This window comes from Suncus etruscus, chromosome 3 (genome assembly GCF_024139225.1).
Source record: "Suncus etruscus isolate mSunEtr1 chromosome 3, mSunEtr1.pri.cur, whole genome shotgun sequence".
NCBI lineage: Eukaryota > Metazoa > Chordata > Mammalia > Eulipotyphla > Soricidae > Suncus > Suncus etruscus.
The window spans coordinates 6,788,898-6,794,897 of record NC_064850.1 but is presented as its reverse complement, the minus strand read 5'-3'; positions in this window follow the sequence as shown (position 1 = coordinate 6,794,897).

The window sequence follows — 6,000 nt, the reverse complement described above, 5'->3', positions numbered from 1 at the left end:
GGGATGTGAAGAGAAAGGAATTCTTATTCACTGCTGATGGGAATGCCGTCTAGTCAAAACTTTATGGAAAGCGGTATGGAGATTCCTCCAAAACCTGGCAATTGAGCTCCCATACGATCCAGCTATACCACTCCTAGGGATATACCCTAGGTACATAAAAATACAATTCAAAAAAAAAGTGGTGGGAAAGCCAAACCCTGCCACTCCAGCACCCCTAATGTTTCTTGTTTTGTTTTGATTTGTTAGTTTTTTACTTTATTTTCCTTTTCTTTTTTCTTCCACTTTTCTCTTTCTTTTCATTCTTGTGGTTATTATTTGGTGATTTTTTTTTAGATAGCATGGAGGTAAGGCATTTACCTTTCATGCAGAACGTCATCGGTTCGAATCCCGGCATCCCATATGGTCCCCTGTGCCTGCCAGGAGCAATTTCTGAGCCTGGAGCCAGGAAAAACCCCTGAGCACTGCCGGGTGTGACCCACAAAAAAAAAAAAATTTTATTTGCCGGGTGCATTTTTTTCTTTTTTCTTCTATTTTTCCTCTCTCTCTCTTTCTCTCTCTCTCTTTCTCTCTCTCTCTCTCTCTCTCTTTTTGGGTAGTCGTTACCAATTTTTTTCTCCCTTTTTTCTTATCCTTTTTATCTCCAATGACGGTGGAATGGATGCTCAATCTACAAATTGTAAAGTGGAGACCAGTTGCACTAGCATTCTGGGGGGTAACAGAGGAGATATGGGATACATGTTGGGAACAGGGATGGAGGGAGGACAGCACTGGTGGTGAAAATGCCCCTCAGTCATTGTCACTATGTACCAATAAATGATGCAGTGAAAGATTTGTGATGCACTTTGGTCACAATAAAAATAAAAAAAAATCTCCTCCTCACACTTATATTCATTACAGCACTATTTACAATAGCAAGACTCTGGAAATAAGCATGATGCCCTTCAACAGATGAATGGCTATAGAAACTGGTACATATACACAATGGAATATTATCCAGCAGTCAGGAGAGATGAAGTCATGAAATTTTCCTATACATGGATGTACATGGAATCTATTATGCTGAGTGAAATAAGTCAGAGGTTTATAGATAGTCACAAAATAGCTTAACTCATCTATGGGTTTTAAGAAAAATGAAAGACATTCTTGCAATAATTTTCAGAGACAAAAGAGAAGAGGGCTGGAAGTTCCAGCTCACTACATGAAGCTCATCACAAAGAGTGATGAGTGCAGTTAGAGAAATAATTACATTGAGAACTAACCTAACAATGTGAATGAATGAGAAAGCCTATCTAGCATACAGGCAGGCATGGGGTGGGGAGGAGGGAGATTTGGGACATTGGTGATGGGAATGTTGCACTGGTGAAGGAGGTGTTCTTTACATGACTGAAACCCAACCACAATCATGTTTGTAATCAAGGTGTTTAAATAAAGATATTAATTAAAAAAAGAACTGTTGTACATATACACAATGGAATACTCTGAAGCTTTTATTTTCCTTCTCTTTGTTCTTTCACTTTTCTCTTTCTTTTTCACATGTGTTATTATTTAGAGATTTATTTTTATTTTTATTTGCTGGGTCCATTTTTTTTTCTTTTTTCCTCCATTTTTCTTTTTTTTTATTTTCTCCTTTCTTTTTTTGGTAGTTGTCACCAAATTTTTTCTCCCCTTTTTCTTATCCCTTTTTATCTCCAATGACGGTGAAATGGATGCTCAATCTAGAACAAACTGTAAAGTGGAGACCAGTTGCACTGGCATACTGGGGGGTAGAGGAGGGAGATGTGGGATGCATGCTGGGAATAGGGATGGAGGGAGGTCAGCACTGGTGGTGGGAATGCCCCCCATTCATTGTCACTATGTACCATAAATGATGCAGTGAAAGATTTGTAATGCATATTGGTCACAATAAAAATTAAAAAAAATGTTTATCAAAGGAAAAAAAATGAATTAACAAAGTATTTAAAGGAATAAAGTGATGCAAATGACAAAAAAAAAAAAGCCTTCAGGAAATATAACGTCATGAAATTTTCCTATACTGGAATGGACTTGGAAACTATTATGCTGAGTTATCTAAGGAGAGAGATAGACACAAAATAGTCCAATTCTCTGTGGGATTTAAGAAAAATAAAATACAGTAAAGTAACAATACCCAGAGACACCAGAGATGAAGGCCGGAAGGACCAGCCCAGAATATGAAACTTACCACAGAGTGGTGAGTGCAGTTAGAGAAATAACTCCACTAACAACTATCATGACAATGATAGTGGGTGAGAGCAATAGAATGCCTGTCTCGAAGACAAGCAGGGGTGGGAGAGGAAGATGGTGGTTATTTGTGGAAGGAAGGTTGCACTGGTAAATAGGGGTGTACTTTTTCATGACTAAAACCTAAATGCAAACATGTTTGTAACCATGATGATTAAAAAGTATATTATTAGTAAATAGATGTAAAAATGACACTTTAGGGGCCAGAGAGATAGATAGCACGGAGGTAAGGCATTTGTTTGCCTTGCATGCAGAAGGACAGTGGTTTGAATCCCGGCATCCCATATGGTCCCCCCAGCCTGCCAGGAGCAATTTCTGAGAGTAGAGCCAGGAGTAACCTTTAAGCTCTGCCAGGTGTGATCCCCCCAAAAATGACATTTTAAAATACCCTTTTTATTATTAGGCAATAAGTGGCCAGAAAGTCAGAATATTTAATAACAATAACAATATATAAATACATATATAAAACTTGGATTGCAATGCCATCAGTAAAAGCCAACACCAGGCTGGGACACTACCTAAGTAATAGAGTGCCTACTTAATAGGTTCAAAACCTAGAGCTCAATTCCTTGCAATCAGTTCCTTGAAAATCCTTACAATCACATCCAGAAGTGGCTCCAGTTCTTTATAGTACCTGGGTGCAGCCTATAGACATTTTTTTAAATCAAATAGTTTTATTGAAAGAAATTGAAATTCACTTAGTGGAAGAGAGAGAGGCGTTCAAAAGAGAGCATAAACTTGTTTCTTCAGAAGAGGAAAAATTCTCACATGAAAAATAAATTGGCTTTTTTTTTTTTTTTTGGTTTTTGGGGCCACACCCATTTGATGCTCAGGGGTTACTCCCGGCTAAGCACTCAGAAATTGCCCCTAGCTTGGGGGAACCATATAGGACGCTGGGGAATCGAACCGTGGTCCTTCCCTGGCTAGTGCTTGCAAGGCAGACACCTTACCTCTAGCGCCACCTCACTGGTCCCGTAATTGGCTTATTTTAAATTCCTATTTCTTTTTTTTTTTTTTTTTTTTTTTTTTTTGGTTTTTGGGCCACACCCGGTAACGCTCAGGGGTTACTCCTGGCTATGCGCTCAGAAGTTGCTCCTGGCTTGGGGGACCATATGGGACACCGGGGGATCGAACCGCGGTCCGTCCAATGCTAGCGCAGGCAAGGCAGGCACCTTACCTTTAGCGCCACCGCCCGGCCCCTTAAATTCCTATTTCTTTTAAAGCACATAGCTTTCTTGCTTGTCTCTGTTTCTTGTTTGTTTACACTCAATAAAAGCCTGTGTTCTCTACTTATCACATATTTCTCCTCCTTCTTTCCTCTTCTTTCTAAGTAAGACTCATTCAATAAAAATTATGAAGAAGAAGGAGGGGGAGAAGGAGAGTGAGAGGAAAAGAAGGAAGGAAAGAAGAAAGAAAAAGAAAAAACGTTTAAGTCAACACCTACTTTATAGACTTCCTTTGGTTGTAGTGTTGTATTTGTAAAGATGTTCTGAAAGATACTGAATATAAGAAAAAGGACTGGAACAATTATCAAAGTATTGCCATGTTCAAATACAAAATATATACTTAGAAATGTTCTTTCCAAATATTTTATCTTTATTTTAGCTGAGAATATCTTCTAAATCATTCTAGTTATATCATTCTCCATATTGAGGACCACAATTTTGTCTTCAATTCAGACAAAAGTGTATGAAGCTTTAAACAAGTGATTTATAAAGAAATAAAGGTTTTTTTTTTTTTAAATGAAATTAGGGGCTGGAGAGATAGCACAGTGGCGTTTGCCTTGCAAACAGCCAATCCAGGACTTAAGGTGGTTGGTTTGAATCCCGGCATCCCATATGGTGCCCCGTGCCTGCCAGGAGCTATTTCTGAGCAGACAGCCAGGAGTAACCCCTGAGCACCGCCGGGTGTGGCCCAAAAACAAAACAAAAAATGAAATCAATGAAAAGTAATTAATTGTGTAATATACAAGCTAGAGTAGCACTTATTATGGCCATCTGTCTAAAAGACACTTACACCCTTAGCGCAAATTCAAAGAAAAACATTAAATTTTGGACACAAGCCCAAGACCCCTTTCTTCAAAATATAGAAATAAATATGTAAGTTCTTAGTGCATTTTCACCTTCTGAATAGGTGGGTTTTGTGATCCTAAATCCCACAATATGACTACTTTTAATTCCCAAAAGGCATACTCTGTATCTATGCCAGTCACATCAATTCAACACCATTCAATTATGAGGCCTACAGGAAAATGGATATAATTCAAACCAGACACAGTGAACCACTTCGTGTCATAGATATTTTCCAGTTCCAAATGGCCTATCAATTTAAACAGGCTGAATGGTTTTATATTTAGTTTATTTTGAAAATATAAGTAAAGGAAATAATTACTGATTTATTTAAATGTCATAATATTTCATATAAATGGTTAACATTTTCTAGGGGAGTTTGACTTGAAAAAGAATTTAGCATATGTATGTTTTTATAAAAAATAGAATATTTGTGCCTAGATGTATCTCTGTGAGGGAGTAGGTATGGCCCTAGGTTTAATTCCCACCACCAAAAACATAAAACATAAATTAAAATAGGACACTCAATGTAGGGTTCCATGTTTTAAATTTAATTTTTTGTTATAATACTTTGAATAATGGTTTCTCATGGAAATAATTTATAATTCACTTTTCATTGGTGTAAGGTTCTAAGCTAATAAGACTGTTTCCTTACAATGACTTCAAATAATAAGGCCTGGCCTGGATTGCTTTTGGTTTCCATGGAGACACTTTATTGTCACATCAGCCACTACTGCCTCTGATGGCAAAATGAACCACTCTGTATGGCTCTTCTTTCTTCTGACTGATTGCTGCTAACTAGTGACCAGTGGAAATGACCATGGCGTACCTAAGAAAATACTGTCCCAGAAGGAAAACATGACTTTCTGCCAATGAAGTCAAGGATAAAGTAGCTTTAATTTACTAACATAAAAACTGTGACCCATTTGTATTACAAATTGAAGAAAATGAATTATGAATAGGAACTTTCCAGATAAAATTTCTTATTTGACTTCCTCACAAACTAAAAATGCAAAGTTGGCCAAAAGGTATTTTATTGTTCTTCTTTTTTGGAGGGGGCCACACCCAGTGACCCTCAGGGGTTACTCCTGGCTATGCGCTCAGAAGTCGCTCCTGGCTTGGGGGACCATATGGGACACCAGGGGATTGAACCGCAGTCTGTCCTAGGCTAGCACAGGCAAGACAGGCACCTTACCTCTAGCGTCACCGCTCCGGCCTCATATTTTATTCTTCTTATAGATAAAGACTAATAGTTTATATATCTCCTTTTGCCTTGAGAGGACAAATGCTAATTTAGTATGTCATATCTACACAGAATTACTTACAAACATTTTAGTTATAAAACTCATGAGGAAAAAGTGAAATTTTTTTTCTAGATAGATACTTTGGATGACTCTCACACTTTTGGAATATATTTAATCCAGTGGACTTACCCAAAAATTTTAAGGGACTTTTACAATATGAAGAACTAAGAACATGTATTCAAGCTTACATTTATATATTTTATTTATATGCTAAAATATGAAAACTTGTGTTTATAGAGCTTTCTCTAATTACTCATTAATTTCAATAAAGAAATTGGTTTAAAATATAGAATTGGGGCCAGTAATAGAGTAGGAGGATGTTACAAAGTAATGTAGGTGAAAATAAGAACAGGAAAAAAGGTGTTCAA